Here is a 22,194-nt window from a genome sequence, read left to right on the forward strand (position 1 = left end):
TCATACCCATAAATATTGCATGAGTGTTAGCAATTGTGAAAGACTAAATGATAGTTGAGTATGTGGACTTGCTGAAAAGCTCTTATATTGACTCTTTCCTATGTTATGATAAATTGCAATTGCCTCAATGACTGAGATTAGAGTTTGTTGGTTCTCAATGAAGTTTATGATTCATACTTGAAATTGTGATTGAATTGTTACTTTAGCATAAGAGATCATATGCCAATATATATATATGTATATATATATGTATATATATGTATATATATACATCTTGTTGTTTTAAGAATGATCATGATGCCCTCATGTCCGTATTTTGTTTTTATCGACACCTCTGTCTCCAAACATGAGGACATATTTTTTGATTTCGGTTTTCGCTTGAGGACAAGCGAGCTCTAAGCTTGGGGGAGTTGATACGTCCATTTTGCATCATGCTTTTATATCGATATTTATTGCATTATGGCTGTTATTACACAATATGTCACAATACTTATGCCTATTCTCTCTTATTTTACAAGGTTTACATGAAGAGGGAGAATGCCGGCAGCTGGAATTCTGGGCTGGAAAAGGAGCAAATATTAGAGACCTATTCTACACAGCTCCAAAAGTCTTTAAACTTCACAAAAGTCATTTTTGGAATTAATAAAAAATATTGGGCGAAAGAAGTACCAGAGGGGGGCCACCCACCGTATACGAGGGTGGGGGCGCGCCCTACCCCCTGGACGCGCCCCGCTGCCTCGTGGGCCCCCTGGTGGCCCTCTGATGCCCATCTTTGGCTATATGGAGTCTTTCATCGAGGAAAAAAATCAAAAGCAAGCTCACGGGACGAAACTCTGCCGCCACGAGGCGGAACCTTGGCGGAACCAATCTAGGGCTCCGGCAGAGCTGTTCTGCTGGGGAAACTTCCCTCCGGGAGGGGGAAATCATCACCAATGATCCTATCATCGGGAGGTGGTCAATCTCCATCAACATCTTCACCAGCACCATCTCATCTCAAACCCTAGTTCATCTCTTATATCAAAACCTCATATTGGTACCTGTGGGTTGCTAGTAGTGTTGATTACTCCTTGTAGTTGATGCTAGTTGGTTTACTTGGTGGAAGATCATATGTTCAGATCCATTATGCATATTAATACCTCTCTGATTATGAACATGAATATGCTTTGTGAGTAGTTACGTTTGTTCCTGAGGACATGGGAGAAGTCTTGCTATAAGTAGTCATGTGAATTTGGTATTCGTTCGATATTTTGATGAGATGTATGTTGTCATCCCTCTAGTGGTGTCATGTGAACGTCGACTACATGACACTTCACCATTGTTAGGGCCTATAGGGAGGCATTGGTAAGTAATAAGTAGATGATGGGTTGCTAGACTGACAGAAGCTTAAACCCTAGTTTGTGCGTTGCAAAATAAGGGGTTGATTTGGATCCATATGTTTCATGCTATGGTTAGGTTTACCTTAATACTTCTGTTGTAGTTGTGCATTCTTGCAATAGGGGTTAATCATAAGTGGGATTGTTGTCCAAGTAAGGGCAGCACCCAAGCACCGGTCCACCCACATATCAAATTATCAAAGTACCGAACGTGAATCATATGAACGTGATGAAAACTAGCTTGACGACAATTCCCATGTGTCCTCGGGAGCGCTTTCCTTCATATAAGAGTTTGTCCAGGCTTGTCCTTTGCTACAAAAAGGATTACGCCATCTTGATGCACCTTATTTACTTTTATTGCTTGCTACACGTTACAAATTACCTTATCACAAAACTATTTGTTACGACAATTTCAGTGCTTGCAGAGTATACCTTAGTGAAAACTGCTTATCATTTCCTTCTGCTCCTCGTTGGGTTCGACACTCTTACTTATCGAAAAGGCTACGATAGATCCCCTACACTTGTGGGTCATCACTCCCTTATTGCAAAGTAGTTCATCACAGAAATCAGTTCCAGTGATTCCTACATCAGTTAGTGAGGAAGCTAATGATGATGATCATGAAACTTCTGATCAAGTTACTATCGAACCTCGTATGTCAACCAGAGTAAGATCCGCACCATAGTGGTACTGTAATCCTGTTCTGGAAGTCATGTTACTTGACCATGACGAACCTACGAACTATGAGGAAGCGATGATGAGCCCAGATTCCGCGAAATGGCTTGAGGCCATGAAATCTGAGATGGGATCCATGTATGAGAACAAAGTATGGACTTTGGTTGACTTGCCCGATGATCGGCAAGCCATAGAGAATAAATGTATTTTCAAGAAGAAGACTTATGTTGGCGGTAATGTTACTGTCTACAAAGCTGAACTTGTTGCGAAAGGTTTTCGACAAGTTCAAGGAGTTGACTATGATGAGACCTTCTCACCGTAGCGATGCTTAAGTCCGTCTGAATCATGTTAGCAATTGCCGCATTTTATGATTATGAAATTTGGCAAATGGATGTCAAAATTGCATTCCTGAATGGATTTCCGGAAGAAGAGTTGTATATGATGCAAGCAGAAGGTTTTGTAGATCCAATGATGCTAACAAAGTGTGCCAGCTCCAGCGATCCATTTATGGACTGGTGCAAGCATCTCGGAGTTGGAATAAATGTTTTGATAGTATGATCAAAGCATATGGTTTTATATAGACTTTTGGAGAAGCATGTATTTACAAGAAAGTGAGTGGGAGCTCTATAGCATTTCTAATATTATATGTGGATGACATATTGTTGATTGGAAATGATATAGAATTTCTGGATAGCATAAAAGGTGTCAGGACCCCGATTCCAAGTCACGTCGATCTAGCCGGTAACACCTCATATCACTTTGCGGCCTCACGCACGGTATCCCACGGGTGTCGCCTTACCATGGCCCGGGACCGTTTGCGCCTTTTGGCTCACGTATATGATAGTGTCGCTAGCATCCATATGACAGAGAACCCGGGCCGACATGGCTAGTCGTGAACCCAAAGCGGCACAGACCTATGGAGACAGGCATACATGAATAACATCGAGCATGGCGGTCATCAGCGAGTGATTCCGGGCTGTAGCACTGGGCTAACAGGACTCCGGGGAACTCGGGCTATAGCAGGTTAGGCAGGACTCCAAATATCACCGCGTGACATGTCCCCGAAGGGACAGACATAGGAACAAAGTGAAACACATGCCGGCCAGTCAAGCGTCCTGAACAGTAGTGCTGGGCTAGCAGGACTCCGGTGAACCGGGCTGTAGCGGACTACTATGGCTCGAGGAACACTAGACTACATTTCCCCATAACAAAGGCTGCCAAGGATAAACAACTAGATTGTCGGATCCCACTCATACCAAGCATTTCAATCATACACACAATATGCCCGATATGAGTACATACAACATGGCATCACAACAAAACTCTACAACTCAAGTACTTTATTTAAAGGCTCCAGGGAGCCATACATAACAAGTTCATACAGATAGGGGTCACATGACCCGACACTCAAGTCATACAATCATACAAGCACATGCGGAAGCAACTAGTCTGAGTACAGACTCTAGAAAGAAATAAGGCTTCTCGAAGCCTGTCTATCTACATAGGGCCCTCCATGGCCAGGATCACCACCTGGGTGGCAAGTCACTCGTCGACGTCAAGGTCTACGTAGAACCCATCGGAGGGGGCGGTGTTGTCATCTGAAAATAGCAATTAAGCAAACATGAGTACAAAGGTACTCAGCAAGTCTTACATCAGAACCTAATATACATGCTCATCCTCAAGAAGGTGGTGGGGTTATTGCAGCAAGGCTGCTTTGACTCTTGGCTAAGCTATCCTACGGAACTCCACTAGTAAAATAGTTTTCGCACACGAGTCCACTACTCACCAACACAATACTCCACCGGGGATCCTCGTTATCCTGCGAGAGGGCCATCCTCGGTACTCACACTTATCTTGAGTCTTTTAGTAGTATCCATTAACTTGTCTATGAACTGTATAGGCAACCAAGTAGTCCTTTACCGCGGACGCGGCTATTCGAAAAGTTTTATACCCTGCAGGGGTGTACTTCTTCATACACGCTTTCACCACTTACCGCCGTTTACACGACATGTACTCGGCAACCTTCAAGCGGAAGCCCAGCGAGGGTGTCGTCCACGGCCTACCTAAACACTTAAGTCTCTAGTCCAGGTTTATCGCCTATCCAGGTTCCGTCCGCATGGAGTCCGACCAAGGTTTCCACTTACGGCCTCGAACGATGTGAACAGGGTTCCCGAGACACCAAATGGGTGACTCGGTACACCGTGCCACGGTGTATCTACCGCAACATAGCCCACCCCTAGGGTCAGCGCTACGCACGGCCGCCAACACATAACCTACAAACACCAGAAACTATTTGCATCTCCTGGACAGAGTACTAGGGTGATTAACAAGCCGAGACGGTCCATTTGTTTCGGGCCCAATGCACGGTAGTAACTGCATCTTAAATCACACATACAGATCTCAGTTCTTATGGATGGCCTCAATGAAACAACCCACCATGTAATCCTACATGGCCTCTCATCGATACCTTTACCAAAACATGTTCAACACATCCATCACATTACCGGCATAAGCATTTCACTCTAGCCCATCACCCAGATGAACCAGACCTGACACAACTCTAAGCATAGCAGGCATAGCAAGGTAGGAATCACATACATGGCTCAATCAACTCCTACACATGCTAGTGGGTTTCATCTAGTTAATGTGGCAATGACAGGTCATGCAGAGGATAAGGGTTCAACTACCGTAGCACACAGTAGTTCGAATCGCGTTGTCTTAATGAAGTAAACAAGAGCAGAAGCGAGAACATGGGTTTGTATCTGAATGATCAATGGGTTGCTTGCCTGATGGAGTGGTAGTGGGATACTGCCCTTCAGTTGGATACTCGTGAATATCCTCGGAGGCAGAACCTACCACGAAGAACACATCGGAACACAATCAATCACATGACGATATGCAACAATATGATGCATGCTATGACATGGCAATATGAATGTGTCTTGGCCTAATGCAAGCTAAAACAGAAGGGGGTGAACTCATTTAAATCAAAGATTCAATTATTAGCTCATTAAACATGGCCTTAATAGTGCATTACCTTATTCTTCTTAAACTACAAGGTAAACTTGTTTTGCCATGCATGAAACCATTACAGATGGATAGATTGAATTTTTCTGATCATTTTTCATATATAAATCTTTACATTTGGAGCTATGGTTGATTTTCAATGATTTTTAGAAGTTTTGATTATTTTCTGGAATTTCCTGTATAAGAATAATTCCAGTAATTTAATTACTGCGTCAGTATTACGTTAGGGTGACGTCAGTGGTCAACGGGGACGTCCAGGTCAAACCTGACTGGTGGGTCCCGCGTGTTAGTAGTTAATTAAACTAATTATTTTTAGTTAAGACTAATTTGATTTAGTTAGCAGAGGGGGGCCCACTTGTCATTGACTCAGGGAAGTCAAACTGGGGTCAAACCCCTGGTCAGCGAGGCTAATCCCGCCGGCGTTGAGTCGTCGGCGAGGCCGAGACGGCGGAGGGCTTCGGATTTGGTCCTCCGGTGACCAAATCGACGGCGGAGACATGCTACACGTAGCTGGGGCTCGTGCGCATCTAGTGGGGCAAGTGGGAGGAGCTGGGGTGGAGCGAGCTCGCCGGAATCGAGCTTGTGGCGGCGGCCGGAGTTCGAACGGGGTTGGGTTCGACGTTACGGTGCACGGGAGAAGGAGCTGGTGGTAGCTAAGGGCTCCTGGTGCTGCGCTGAGCACAACGGCGAGCTTGGCTTCGAGCCACTGTGGCTCTGGCCACGACGGCGCCATGGCCGGCAGCGGGGAACTTTCGGGTGTGGTGGAAATGGCGACTACAGAGGCCAAACGAGCACGGGAGCTAGGGGAAGAGGAAGAGGAGCTCACAGCAGGGTCGGAGAGGGGGTCAGCGAGCTCGGGGAGGTCCTGGCGGCGGCGAATCGACCGGAGACGGCTCGGGTGCCCGAGGTCGAAGACGAGGGCGAAGACGGCGTTCGGCGGCGTTTGGAGTCGCGTGGGTCGGCGGAGAGGTCCAGGGCGACGAGGCGGAGCTGTTGGGCTCGTCGGAGGGGTGAGGGGGTGGCTCTGGTGGCATCTACGGTGAACGGCGGCGAGGAACGCGCTCGGCCATCGCGGGGGAGAGTGAGGGAGACGAGGGGGAGAGTGAGGGAGGATGAGAGGGGGACATGGGGGTCGCGTGGCATCCCTGGACGTCTCCAGGGCGTCGGCAGAAGCAGGAGGTGGCTGGCGTGTGGCCGCGGGCATCAGCCACGCGCTCCTCGTCCTTCTGGCGGGAGGAGGACGACGACTGGAAGGGCCAGTCGGCTGGGCCGAGCCAGGTGGGCTGGGCCAGCACAGGTAAGGCCCAGGTGGGCTTCCCTCTCTCTCTTTTTTTGATTTGTTTCTGTTTTTTCTATTTAACTGCAACTGTTGGGCTTTATTTAAAATACTAAAACGTTTCCAAAAATCCTGAAAATAATTGTGGGCTCTGTTTAGAATATATCCAACAGCAAGCATTTATTTCCAGAATTATTTGAGCATTTAAATTATTTTATAGCATTTAAATGCCCAAATTCAAATACTTATGATTTAATTCAATGACCTTCTGTTGACCTAGAAAATTGTGCACCAATTTTGCCAAAGGTTCTAACCCAAGACAAAGAGGGTGAACTTTTTAGAAGGGCATTTCAGGTTCATTGAAAATAATTTTAGTAAACCCAAGTTGTTTCCAGGGGGGTGTTGGGGGTTTCTGCCTTCCCCATTTCAAACTTAAAAGGAAATTAAACATGATGCACACTCTAATGCTTGAACTAGCTAGGGTGTGACAACTCACCCCCACTCAAAAGAATCTCATCCCGAGATTTAGGATCCTCTGGAAAGAAGGTGGGGTACTCGAGTCGAAGACGATCCTCCCTTTCCCAAGTGGCTTCTTTCTCGGAATGGTGTGACCATTGAACCTTGAGAAACTTGATATTACGACGTCGAGTGGTACGCTCGGCTTGATCAAGGATACGAACGGGATATTCCCGATATGAGAGGTTATCTTGTAGATCAAGCGTTTCGTGGTCCACTCCACGGATAGGATCCGCGAAGCAACGCCTGAGTTGTGAAACGTGGAAGACATCGTGAACTCTGGAAAGATGCGGAGGTAGTTCCAATTGGTAGGCAACTTCTCCTTGTTTGGCAAGAATGCGAAAGGGTCCAATGTAACGAGGAGCCAATTTGCCAATGATACCGAAACGATGGGTTCCCTTTAATGGAGTAACCCGAAGGTAAGCCTTCTCGTCGACTTCATAAGTCATAGGCTTATGTTTATGATCATATTGACTCTTTTGACGAGATTGGGCTGTTTTCAATTTCTCACGAATAACGCGAACCTGCTCTTCTGCTTCCTGAATCATATCCGGGCCAAAGAGTTGTCTTTCCCCGGTTTCTGACCAGTTAAGAGGCGTTCGACATTTTCGTCCATAGAGAACTTCGAAAGGAGCCTTGCCCAAGCTGGCTTGATAACTATTGTTATAAGCAAACTCCGCGAATGGGAGGCAATTCTCCCAACTCATTCCGAACGAGATGACAGAAGCTCGGAGCATATCTTCCAGAATTTGATTGACTCGCTCTACCTGACCACTTGATTGAGGATGGAAGGCGGTACTAAAAGAGAGACGAGTTCCCATAGCATTTTGGAAACTTTCCCAAAATCGAGAGGTGAAGAGACTCCCACGGTCTGAGTTAATTTCCAATGGGACACCATGAAGAGACACTATTCGGGAGATGTATAAATCGGCTAGCTGGCTAGCGGTGATACTCTCACGAACAGGTAGAAAGTGGGTTACTTTGGAAAGACGGTCGATCACGACGAAGATGGCATTATTCCCTCTCTTGGTCCTGGGAAACCCAGTGATGAAATCCATACTGATTTTATCCCATTTCCATTCAGGAATGGCCAAAGGTTGAAGGGTGCCAGCAGGGCGTTGATGCTCTGCTTTAACACGACGACAAACGTCGCAATTAGCAATGTATTGAGCGATTTCTCTCTTCATCCTAGTCGGCCAAAACCTCTGGCGTAGGTCTTGATACATTTTGGTACTACCGGGATGAATGGTGAGAGGGGATTCATGAGCTTCCTTAAGGATCAGCCGCCTCAGGTTTCGTGCCTTTGGAACCACTAGGCGATTTCCAAAGTATACGACACCTTGATCATCAATGGAGAAACAATTCACGACCCCTTTCTTAATGTTTCTCTTAATACGGGAGATTCCCGGATCTACCTTCTGTGCCTTGATGATCTGATCCGTAAGGGTAGGTTTCGCCACCAGGGTGGATAGGAATCCTCGAGGAACAATGTGAAGATTTAGCTTACGAAATTCCTCATGGAGAAATGGTTGACTTTGTTGTAACATCAGGTTGTTACAATAGGACTTACGGCTTAGCGCATCAGCCATGACATTGGCTTTGCCCGGGGTGTAAGTTATTCCTAAGTCGTAATCCGAGATCAACTCAACCCAACGTCTTTGCCTGAGATTCAAATCTGGTTGGGTGAAAATATATTTCAAACTTTGGTGATCGGTGAAGATCTCGCAACGATTACCGAGGAGGTAATGTCGCCAAGTTTTAAGTGCATGGACTACAGCTGCAAGCTCTAGATCATGTGTGGGATAATTTTCCTCATGTTGGTGTAATTGCCGTGAAGCATAGGCAATTACCTGACGATCTTGCATGAGTATGCAGCCTAGTCCTTGTCGCGAGGTGTCGCAATAGATAATAAAGTCCTTGGAGAAATCTGGTGGTACCAGTACGGGAGCAGATGTCAGGCGTCTTTTCAGTTCCTGAAAACTGAACTCGCACTATGGAGTCCACTCGAACTTTTTATCTTTCTTGAGGAGTTTAGTTAGAGGTTTAGCAACCTTGGAGAAATTCTCGACGAAGCGGCGGCAATAGCTCGCTAAGCCAAGGAAGCTCCGAACTTGCTTGACCGTCTCAGGTGGAGTCCAATCAAGGACGGCTTGAACTCGCTCGAGATTGACAGAAATACCCTTACCAGAGATTACATGGCCTAGATAGGTCACTTCTGGCAACCAAAATTCACACTTGGAGAATTTGGCATAAAGGCGATGCTCTCAAAGTTTCATCAATACCAGCCTTAGATGTTCGGCATGTTCCTCTTCATTCTTGGAGTAGATGAGTATGTCATCGAGGTATACTACGACGAATTTATCTAAGTACTCCATGAAGACCGAGTTCATTATCCGAGAGAAGGTGGCTGGGGCATTGGTTAAACCGAAGGACATAACAGTGTACTCATATTGGCCATAACGAGTAACAAAGGCCGTTTTGGGAATGTCCCCGTTTCTGATTTTGATTTGATGGTAGCCCAACCTCAAATCCATCTTGGAAAAGACTGAGGATCCAGCGAGCTGATCATACAGACCGTTGATCCTGGGAAGCGGGTATTTGTTCTTGATAGTGACCAAGTTGACAGGTCGGTAATCTACAACCATTCGATCCGTTCCATCCTTCTTCTTGATGAAGAGGACGGGGCAAGCCCAAGAAGAGGAACTAGGACAGATGAAACCCTTTTTCAAGGACTCATCGAGTTGGTTCTTAAGCTCGGCTAGTTCTAAGGGTGCCATTTTTTAGGGTCTTCTAGAAATTGGAACGGTTCCTGGAACAAGGTATATCACCAACTCGACATCCTGTCAGGTGGAACACCTGGCAGTTCTTCTGGAAAGACATCCGGAAAGTCTCGGACTACCGGAACATCCTCAAGGTCTGGAAGAGGGTTGGCATTTAGGGAGTAAAGCTGGCGCTTGGCCACTTAAGTTAAGACATTGACTGTCTTGCCCGATGGGTGAGTAAGTTGAATGGTTCTAGTGGCACAATCGATCTTAGCATAATGAGATGACATCCAGTCCATACCCAAGATGATGTTTATGTCCATGGACTTGAGAGCTATTAATGATGCAAGGAAGACAAGTATATCGACAAGAATTTCGTTCCCATGGCTTACTCTAGAGGTTTGCCATTTGGAACCCGGAGTTTGAATTACCATGGAAGTGGGCATGTCACAGAATGTCGTGTTATGCAATCGAGCATAGTTCTCGGATATGAATGAATGAGATGCTCCAGTATCAAAAAGAACAGATGCCGGATGGCAGTTAACAAGGAGTGTACCAAGAACAACGTTGGGATCCTCATGAGCCTCCTCGGCTGAAACATAGTTGACATGGCCACGGGCAGTGGTGACCGGCTTGGCGTAGAATGTCTTTCCCGCGGGCTTACCACGGCCAACGGACTTTCCAGTTTGATTGGGGTTGTTGTTTTGTGGACACTCTCGACTATAGTGACCCGGCTCTCCACACTTAAAGCATGTCACCACATTGGGGCGTGGAGCAGCATTAGCAGCGGGGCCACCATAGGGCTTGGGCGGTGCAAATTACTGGTTGGGATGAGGCGCCTCAAAGGATGGCCTCGGGATGAACCTGGGTGGCAGTGCCGTGCTTGCGATCCACACCCGGCGCTTCTGAGCTCCAGAGCCGGATGAAGAGCCAAAATCACGGGAGTGCTTGCGTGAAGCATCATAATCAGTCTGGCCTGTCTCAGCACTGATGGCTTTATTGACCAACTTCTGAAAGGAGGTGCACTCGTGCAGACGAAGATCGTGGCGAAGCTTAGGGCTAAGTCCCTTGCGGAACCTTGCCTGCTTCTTAGCGTCAGTAGATACCTCTTCAGGGGCATAGCGTGCCAGATTCCCAAATTCACGACTATAAGCATCCACGGTCAGTCTTCCTTGGGTGAAGTTGCAGAACTCCTCCCTCTTGCGATCCATGAGACCTTTCGGAATGTGATGCTCACAGAAAGCCTCACTGAATTCAGTCCAAGTAGTAATTTGGCTGACCGGGCGCATAGCTTCAAAATTCTCCCACCAGAGGCTAGCAGGGCCTTCGAGGTGGTAGGCAGCGTAAGTAACCTTGTCGGCTTCGGCTACGTTGGCAGAATGTAGCTTGTGGGTAATGCTGCGAAGCCAGTCATCCGCGTCGAGGGGTTCGACGGAATGGTTAAACTTTGGTGGGTACAGCTTGACAAAGTCATTGATTGACACCAAGTCATATTCCACAAGTCACGCAGGACAGTGGAGATACAACTACTACAATACTAGTGGTACTACTACTAACTCAGACAGCTCCGTAGTAGTCCTCATAGAGGTCACCTCCATAGCCTGGAAGTTCAACGTGACCATCCGGGAACAGACGGTCCTGAGGAGCCTGTGGACCATAGGGACTAGGATGAGGTCTTGGACCATCAAACGGTGGCCTGCGGGGACCACGGGGTGGGGTGATGCCTCCCACATCACGCCAATCCACCATGTCTGGCAGAGAAGATCTCACAGGATACAAATCCCTTGTATCCATACATCCAGCTTGCACCGCAGGTGCAAACCGAGTCAATGTGGCCCAATGATCAGCACGGGTATTGAAAAGCTCCAGCCTCAAGGCCCGATTCTCTCGGTCCTTATCTTCGAGCATCTCGGCAGTGGTACGAGTTAATGAGTCCTCCTGAGTGGAGTCAGCATAGATAGCCTCATGATACCCTTGCGCTCCCGGAAGTGAAGCTGGCATGTAACGGAAGTCGGTGTTCCGAAGCAGGCCAGCCCAGACTCGCATGATGGTCATCATGGAATAGGCAGCATCCTGCACAGCCATCTCAACAGGAACCTCGAGTCCATAGGAATAGTGAAGGGGCTCGGTAGATCTAGGATAAGAAGGAAATATCCTGACGGTGCAGAAATATTGGCTTTGATTAAAGTCTCGGAATTGCTCTTCGATGGTGTATTCGGGATACCAACGGTAACCCGTCTTGATCATTACCCGGACTAACATAGCAGTATGACCGGGCACGTCGAGGCACCGGGTCAGGCGAACCACTTGGTTTTGAACACGGTTGGCCATCTGAAAGCACAACCACAATGCAAAGACATCAGAATTTCTAGGGAAAATTGGACACCATAACAGCTGTAAATGCTCAGAAAAAGATTTGAGACATCCACAACAGTTCGCAATACCACTCAACAACATCATATCAAGGTTCTGATCCAATTAGCAACATACTAAAAGTAGTAGAAACTGAACTGGGACTTGTAACAACAATCCTATAAGCTACTACGGATTAGTAACACATGAACCTGATAGAAGAAGAGAGCCTAGTCCTTAACCCACGTTGAATGAGAAGAGAATGACTCAGATCAGAGGCATAGGGTAAAGGAGTAAAAGAGCCTTACGTTCCCTCCCACAATCAATTCCCCTACATATAACTAAAGCATTTCTAGACTCGACATCGACCAGTTTGGCTCAACGAACGTACAGGCAGTCCGGCTCTGATGCCAACGCTGTCAGGACCCCGATTCCAAGTCACATCGATCTAGCCGGTAACACCTCATATCACTTTGCGGCCTCACGCACGGTATCCCACGGGTGTCGCCTTACCATGGCCCGGGACCGTTTGCGCCTTTTGGCTCACATATATGATACTGTCGCTAGCATCCATATGACAGAGAACCCGGCCGACATGGCTAGTCGTGAACCCAAAGCGGCACAGACCTATGGAGACAGGCATACATGAATCACATCGAGCATGTCGGTCATCAGCGAGTGATTCCGGGCTGTAGCACTGGGCTAACAGGACTCCGGGGAACAAGGGCTGTAGCAGGCTAGGCAGGACTCCGGATATCACCGCGTGACATTTCCCCGAAGGGACAGACATAGGAACGAAGTGAAACACATGCCGGCCAGTCAAGCGTCCTGAACAGTAGTGCTGGGCTAGCAGGACTCCGGTGAACCGGGCTGTAGCGGACTACTATGGCTCGAGGAACACTAGACTACATTTCCCCATAAGAAAGGTTGCCAAGGATAAACAACTAGATTGTCGGATCCCACTCATACCAAGCATTTCAATCATACACACAATATGCCCGATATGAGTACATACAACATGGCATCACAACAAAACTCTACAACTCAAGTACTTTATTTAAAGGCTCCAGGGAGCCATACATAACAAGTTCATACAGATAGGGGTCACATGACCCGACACTCAAGTCATACAATCATACAAGCACATGCGGAAGCAACTAGTCTGAGTACAGACTCTAGAAAGAAAGAAGGCTTCTCGAAGCCTGTCTATCTACATAGGGCCCTCCATGGCCAGGATCACCACCTGGGTGGCAAGTCACTCGTCGACGTCAAGGTCTACGTAGAACCCATCGGAGGGGGCGGTGTTGTCATCTGAAAACAGTAATTAAGCAAACATGAGTACAAAGGTACTCAGCAAGTCTTACATCAGAACCTAATATACATGCTCATCCTCAAGAAGGTGGTGGGGTTATTGCAGCAAGCCAACTTTGACTCTTGGCTAAGCTATCCTACGAAACTCCACTAGTAAAATAGTTTTCGCACACGAGTCCACTACTCACCAACACAATACTCCACCGGGGATCCTCCCTCGTTATCCTGCGAGAGGGCCATCCTCGGTACTCACACTTATCTTGAGTCTTTTAGTAGTATCCATTAACTTGTCTATGAACTGTATAGGCAACCAAGTAGTCCTTTACCGCGGACGCAACTATTCGAATAGTTTTATACCCTGCAGGGGTGTACTTCTTCATACACGCTTTCACCACTTACCGCCGTTTACACGACATGTACTCGGCAACCTTCAAGCGGAAGCCCAGCGAGGGTGTCGGCCACGGCCTACCTAAACACTTAAGTCCCTAGTCCAGGTTTATCGCCTATCCAGGTTCCATCCGCATGGAGTCCGACCGAGGGTTCCACTTACGGCCTCGAACGATGTGAACAGGGTTCCCGAGACACCAAATGGGTGACTCGGTACATCGTGCCACGGTGTATCTACCGCAACATAGCCCACCCCTAGGGTCAGCGCTACGCACGGCCACCAACACATAACCTACAAACACCAGAAACTATTTGCATCTCCTGGACAGAGTACTAGGGTGATTAACAAGCCGAGACGGTCCATTTGTTTCGGGCCCAATGCACGGTAGTAACTGCATCTTAAATCACACATACAGATCTCAGTTCTTATGGATGGCCTCAATGAAACAACCCACCATGTACTCCTACATGGCCTCTCATCGATACCTTTACCAAAACATGTTCAACACATCCATCACATTACCGGCATAAGCATTTCACTCTAGCCCATCACCCAGATGAACCAGACCTGACACAACTCTAAGCATAGCAGGCATAGCAAGGTAGGAATCACATACATGGCTCAATCAACTCCTACACATGCTAGTGGGTTTCATCTAGTTAATGTGGCAATGACAGGTCATGCAGAGGATAAGGGTTCAACTACAGTAGCACACAGTAGTTTGAATCGCGTTGTCTTAATGAAGTAAACAAGAGCAGAAGCAAGAACATGGGTTTGTATCGGAATGATCAATGGGTTGCTTGCCTGATGGAGTGGTAGTGGGATACTGCCCTTCAGTTGGATACTCGTGAATATCCTCGGAGGCAGAACCTACCACGAAGAACACATCAAAACACAATCAATCACATGACGATATGCAACAATATGATGCATGCTATAACATGGCAATATGAATGTGTCTTGGCCTAATGCAAGCTAAAACAGAAGGGGATGAACTCATTTAAATCAAAGATTCAATTATTAGCTCATTAAACATGGCCTTAATAGTGCATTACCTTATTCTGCTTAAACAGCAAGGTAAACTTGTTTTTCCATGCATGAAACCATTACAGATGGATAGATTGAATTTTTCTGATCATTTTTCATATATAAATCTTTACATTTGGAGCTATGGTTGATTTTCTATGATTTTTAGAAGTTTTGATTATTTTCTGGAATTTCCTGTATAAGAATAATTCCAGTAATTTAATTACTGCATCAGCATTACGTCAGGGTGACGTCAGTTGTCAACGGGGACGTCCAGGTCAAACCTGACTGGTGGGTCCTGGTGTCAGTAGTTAATTAAACTAATTTTTTTAGTTAAGACTAATTTGATTTAGTTAGCAGAGGGGGCCCACTTGTCATTGACTTAGGGAAGTCAAACTGGGGTCAAACCCCTGGTCAGCGGGGCTAATCCCGCCGGCGTTGAGTCGCCGGCGAGGCCGAGACGGCGGAGGGCTTCGGATTTGGTCCTCCGGTGACCAAATCGACGGCGGAGACGTGCTACGCGTAGCTGGGGCTCGCGCGCATCTAGTGGGGAAAGTGGGAGGAGCTGGGGTGGAGCGAGCTCGCCGGAATCGAGCTCGTGGCGGCGGCCGGAGTTCGGACGGGGTTGGGTTCGACGCTACGGTGCACGGGAGAAGGAGCTGGTGGTGGCTACGGGCTCCTGGTGCTGCGCTGAGCACAACGGCGAGCTTGGCTTCGAGCCACTGTGGCTCTGGCCACGACGGCGCCATGGCCGGTGGCGGGGAACTTTCGGGTGCGGTGGAAATGGCGACTACAGAGGCCAAACGAGCACGGGAGCTAGGGGAAGAGGAAGAGGAGCTCACAGCGGGGTCGGAGAGGGGGTCAGCGAGCTCGGGGAGGTCCTGGCGGCGGCGAATCGACCGGAGATGGCTCGGGTGCCCGAGGTCGAAGACGAGGGCGAAGACGGCGTTCGGCGGCGTTTGGAGTCGCGTGGGTCGGCGGAGAGGTCCAGGGCGACGTGGCGGAGCTATTGGGCTCGTCGGAGGGGCGAGGGGGTGGCTCTGGTGGCGTCTACGGCGAACGGCAGCGAGGAACACACTCGGCCATCGCGGGGGAGAGTGAGGGAGACGAGGGGGAGAGTGAGGGAGGATGAGAGGGGGATGTGGGGGTCGCGTGGCATCCCTGGACGTCTCCAGGGTGTCGGCAGAAGCAGGAGGTGGCCGGCGTGTGGCTGCGGGCGCCGGCCACGCGCTCCTCGTCCTTCTGGCGGGAGGAGGACGACGACTGGCAGGGCCAGTCGGCTGGGCCGAGCCAGGTAGGCTGGGCCAGCACAGGTAAGGCCCAGGTGGGCTTCCCTCTCTCTCTTTTTTTGATTTGTTTCTGTTTTTTCTATTTAACTGCAACTGTTGGGCTTTATTTAAAATACTAAAACGTTTCCAAAAATCCTGAAAATAATTGTGGGCTCTGTTTAGAATATATCCAACAGCAAGCATTTATTTCCAGAATTATTTGAGCATTTAAATTATTTTATAGCATTTAAATGCCCAAATTCAAATACTTATGATTTAATTCAATGACCTTCTGTTGACCTAGAAAATTGTGCACCAATTTTGCCAGAGGTTCTAACCCAAGACAAAGAGGGTGAACTTTTTAGAAGGGCATTTCAGGTTCATTGAAAATAATTTTAGTAAACCCTAGTTGTTTCGAGGGGGGTGTTGGGGGTTTCTGCCTTCCCCATTTCAAACTTAAAAGGAAATTAAACATGAGGCACACTCTAATGCTTGAAGTAGCTAGGGTGTGACAAAAGGATACTTGAATAAGAGTTTCTCAATGAAAGACCTCGGTGAAGCTGCTTATATATCGGGCATCAAGATCTATAGAGATAGATCAAGACGCTTAATTGGACTTTTACAAAGCACATACCTTGATAAAGTTTTGAAGAAGTTCAAAATGGATCAAAGAAAGAAAGGGTTCTTGCCTGTGTTACAAGGTGTGATGTTGAGTCAGACTCAATGCCCAACCACTGTAGAAGATAGAGAGAAAATGGAAGTCATTCCCTATGCTTCAGCCATAGGTTCTATCATGTATGCAATGTTGTGTACCAGACCTGATGTGTGCCTTGCTATTAGTTTAGGAGGGAGGTACCAAAGTAATCCAGGAGTGGATCACTGGACAGCGGTCAAGAACATCCTGAAATACCTGAAAAGGACTAAGGATATGTTTCTCGTTTATGGAGGTGATATAGAGCTCGTCGTAAATGGTTACATCGATGCAAGCTTTGACACTGATCTGGATGACTCCAAGTCACAAACCGGATACGTATTTATATTGAATGGTGGAGCTATAAGTTGGTGCAGTTCCAAGCAGAGCATCGTGGCGGGATTTACGTGTGAAGCGGAATACATAGCTGCTTCGGAAGCAGCAAAAGAAGGAGTCTGGATGAAGTAGTTCATATCCGATCCAGGTGTCATAACCAGTGCATCGGGTCTAATGAAAATCCTTTGTGACAATACTGGTGCAATTGCCTTGGCAAAGGAATCCAGATTTCACAAGAGAACCAAGCACATCGAGAGACGCTTCAATTCCATCCGCGATCAAGTCAAGCAGGGAGACATAGAGATTTGCAAAATACATACGGATCTGAATGTTGCAGACCCGTTGACTAAGCCTCTCTCACGAGCAAAACATGATCAGCACCAAGACTCTATGGGTGTTAGAATCATTACTATGTAATCTAGATTATTGACTCTGGTGCAAGTGGGAGACAGAAGGAAATATGCCCTAGAGGTAATAATAAAGTTGTTATTTATATTTCCTTATATCATGATAAATGTTTATTATTCATGCTAGAATTGTATTAACCGGAAACTTAGTACATGTGTGAATACATAGACAAACAGAGTGTCCCTAGTATGCCTCTAATAGACTAGCTCATTAATCAAAGATGGATAAGTTTCCTAGCCATAGACATGTGTTGTCATTTGATGAAAGGGATCACATCGTTAGTGAACGATGTGATGGACAAGACCGATCCCTTAGCTTAGCACTATGATCGTTTAGTTTATTGATATTGCTTTCTCCATGACTTATACATGTTCCTATGACTACGAGATTATGCAACTCCCAAATACCGGAGGAACACTTAGTGCACTATCAAACGTCACAACGTAATTGGATGATTATAAAGATGCTCTACAGGTGTCTCTGATGGCGTTTGTTGAGTTGGCATATATCGAGATTAGGATTTGTCACTCCGATTGTCAGAGAGGTATCCCTGGGCCCTCTCGGTAATGCACATCACTATAAGCCTTGCAAGCAATGTGACTAATGAGTTAGTTGTGGGATAATGCATTACGGAACGAGTAAAGAGACTTGCCGGTAATGAGATTGAACTAGGTATAGTGATACCGACGATCGAATCTCGGGCAAGTAACATACCGATGACAAAGGGAACAACGTATGTTGTTATGCGGTTTGACCGATAAAGATCTTCGTAGAATATGAGGGAGCCAATATGAGCATCCAGTCTCTGCTATTGGTTGTTGACCGGGGATGAGTCTCGGTCATGTCTACATAGTTCTCGAACCCGTAGGGTCCGCACGCTTAACGTTCGATGACGATCGGTATTATGAGTTTATGAGTTTTGATGTACCAAAGGTAGTTCGGAGTCTCGGATGAGATCAAGGACATGAGGAGGAGTCTCGAAATGGTCGAGACATAAAGATTGATATATTGGAAGACTATATTCAGCCACCAGAATAGTTCTGAGGTGTATCAGGTATTTTTCGGAGTACCGGGGGGGGGGGGGTTATTAGGCCTCATGGTCCTATTGGTGGACGAGAGGAGGCAGGCCAAGGTGTGGCGCACGCCCCCCCTAGCCCAAACCGAATTTAACCAGGGGGTCGGCCCCCCTTTCCTTCTCTCCTCCCTCTCGTTCCCCTTCTCCTTCTTAGAATAGGAAAGGGGGGTTGAATCCTACTTGGAATAGGATTGCCCCCCCATGGCGCGCCTCCTCCCCCTGGCCGGCCTCCTCCTCCCTCCCCCCTTTATATACGTGGGAGGGGGGCTCCCCAAAGGCACACCAAAGTTTCTCTTAGCCGTGTGCGGTGCCCCCCTCCACATAAACACACCTCGGTCATATCGTTGTAGTGCTTAGGTGAAGCCCTGCGCCGGTAACTTCATCATCAGTGTCACCACGCCACCGTGCTGATGAAACTCTCCCTTGGCCTCAGCTGGATCAAGAGTTCAAGGGACGTCACCGAGATGTACATGTGCAGATCGCGGAGGTGCCGTGCATTCGGTACTTGATCGGTTGGATCGAGAAGACATTCGATTACATCAAACGCATTACTTAATGCTTCCGCTTTCGGTCTACGAGGGTACGTGGACACACTCTCCCTGCTCATTGCTATGCTTCTCCTAGATAGATCTTGCATGACCGTAGGATTTTTTTTGAAATACTATGTTCCCCAACAATCACATCATTAGGAGAATGATGTGATGGACAATACCCACTCGTTAGCTTACCATTTGATCATATAATTTATTGCTACTGCTTTCATGTATGTCAAATACATATTCCTTTGACTATGAGATCATGCAACTCTCGAATACCGAAGGAATGCCTTGTGTTCTATCAAGCGTCACGACATAAATGGGTGATTATAAAGATGCTCTACAGGTATCTCCGAAGGTGTTTGGTTGGGTTGGCATGAATTGAGATTACGATTTGTCACTCCGAGTATCGGAGAGGTATCTCTGGGCCCTCTCGGTAATACACATCATAAGCTTGCAAGAAAACGACTAAGGAGTTAGTCATGAGGTGATGTATTACTGAATGAGTAAAGGGACTTGCCGATAAGGAGATGAACTAGGTATGAAGATACCGACGATCGAATCTTGGGTAAGTAACATACCGATTGACAAAGGGAATTACGTGTGTTGTCATTACAGTTCGACTGAGAAAGATCTTCGTAGAATATGTAGGAACCAATATGAGCATCCAACTTCTGCTATTGGTTATTGGCAGGAGAGGTGTCTCGGTCATGTCTACATAGTTCTCGAACCCGTATGGTACGCACGCTTAACGTCCGATGACGATTTTGTATTATGGCCCAGTTCTTTTTAGCTTTTGATTCTCTAGAATCAGATTCTGAGAAACTTCCCACAGGATCAACTTCCCACAAAATCAACCATTGAGTTCTTTTCTAAGATTGTACTCTGAGATTGTGGGATAAGTTATGTGCTTAAATGTCTGTAATGCCCTTGAGTGAAATTAAACTAAACATGCCTGTAATACACCGCTAGTTGTATTTTACTCATTTGCACGATCGAAACTTCTAACCTACAGAGCTCACTGCCTTCTTCTTCCTCTGACTCTTCTCTCTCCTGCCTCCAACCACAACATTCAGCCCTTCAAATTCATGCCAACCAACAATGGATCTCGATGTTGTTCAATAAAAATGGATTCCACATGCTAGTCGCTGGCCACCTATCCTGTTTTCCCCATCAATTATTAGCTCTAAAATTCCCTAATTTGCATTCATATATAGCCGTATACTCCTATTTAACAGAGAGGAGGAGGTCAAAGGAGACAGGGAGATGAGGAGGAAGACCGGCTCACCAGAGAACGGGGAGGGACGAGGCTGGTTCCCGCGGGCTCCGGCGAGGCCGGGGCGAGCTCCGGCAGGCGGGGACGGAGGTGTTGCGTGAGATCCTATTGGCCTCTACGTGTGATGCAGTTCAGCCTGAGTGGCATTTTGGATGTAATTTGGTGTTGTAATAGGGGTAGCGACTTAAAGTGAACCGTTTTCTTTTGCGGGAGCGACGAGACTCACCACAATCATGGGTTGCAGATGCTTTTCGATTGCACTAGCGATTCTAGCAATTCTCGGATGATTTTGGAAAATCATATCGAGTTCTTTTCAGCTTATTGATTATCCAGCCACGATTGTCCAGAATCGCCTGAAAAGAACTGGCCCTATATGAGTTATGTGATTTGGTGACCAAATGTTGTTCCAAGTCTCGGATGATGTCACGGACATGACGAGGAGTCTCGAAATGGTCGAGAAGTAACAATTGATATATAGGACGATAGTATTCGGACACCGAAAGTGTTCTGGAGGGTACCGGGTACTTATCGGGTCATCGGAAAGGAGTTTCGGGCACCCCCGACAAAGATATGGGCCAAGTGAGGGAATACACCAGCCCCGGTCCGCCCCTATAGAGGCCAGCCCTATGAGGAGGAGAAGGAAAGAGGGGAGGGCAAGGAAATGTGGATTAGGATTCCTACTTCCTTCCCTCTCCCCCCTCTTTCCTTCCACCTCGCTTATATATGGAAGGGGGGCGCGCGGCTTGGGAGGGACTCCAAGTAGGATTCCTCCTACTTGGGCGCCTCCTATGACTTCTCCCTCCCTCCCACCTATATATAAGAGGAGGGGGCCTCCTAGCACACAACAGACAAATTGCCTAGCCGTGTGCGGCGCCCCCTCCACATCTTACACCCTCGGTCATATTCTCATAGTGCTTAGGCGAAGCCTTGCGCGGATCACTTCACCATCACCACCACCATGCCATCGTGCTGACGGAACTCATCTACTTCCTCGACACTTTACTGGATCAAGAATTTGAGGGACGTCATCGAGCTGAATGTGTGCAGAACTCGGAGGTGTCGTACGTTCGGTGCTTGATCGGCCGGAACGAGAAGAACTTCGACTACATCAACCACGTTGTCAAATGCTTCCGCTTTCGGTCTACGAGGGTACATAGACACACTCTCCCCTTCTCGTTGCTATGCATCTCCTAGATAGATCTTGCGTGAGCGTAGGAAATTTTTAAAATTGCATGCTACGTTTCCCAACAAGATGTCCTAGTGTGAGGACTTAGTCGTGAGGCCGCATCTACGTGGTGGCTTGAGAGGGGTTAAGTGGGACAAGAGACGCGAGGTTTTACCCAGGTTCGGCCACTCGTAGTGGAGGTAAAAGCCTACATCCTGCTTCATTGATATTCATCATGATGCTCATGATTATAAGGGTGCTCTTTCGCTACCTCTCCCTCGAGAGCTATTGACTTGTCTGTCTCGTCTAGACTTGTATGTCTAAAAACTTGTCCCTCTTGGGGTGCCCTGCCCCTCCTTATATAAGTTGAAGGCGCGGGTTACATGTGGAGTCCTAGCTAGTAGAATTAGGACTATTCTATTACAAGTGGAATCCTAGTCTTGCTTCCCTTGTAAGGGAAATATTCCTTATGCCTTCCTTCTCAAGCCGGCCCACCATAATGTGAGTTGGCCTTCCTGCCATCTTATGGGCCGTTGGGTCTTGTCGTCCGTCTAACCCGTTGATATGTCTCCAACATATCTATAATTTTTGATTGTTCCATGCTATTATATTATCTGTTTTGGATGTTAATGGGCTTATTTATACACTTTTATATTATTTTTGGGACTAACCTACTAACCCAAGGCCCAGTGCAAATTGCTTTTTTCTCCTATTTCAGTGTTTCGCAGAAAAGGA

This window comes from Triticum urartu, chromosome 2A (genome assembly GCF_056163025.1).
Source record: "Triticum urartu cultivar PI428250 chromosome 2A, HENAU_Tu73, whole genome shotgun sequence".
Classification (NCBI taxonomy): domain Eukaryota; kingdom Viridiplantae; phylum Streptophyta; class Magnoliopsida; order Poales; family Poaceae; genus Triticum; species Triticum urartu.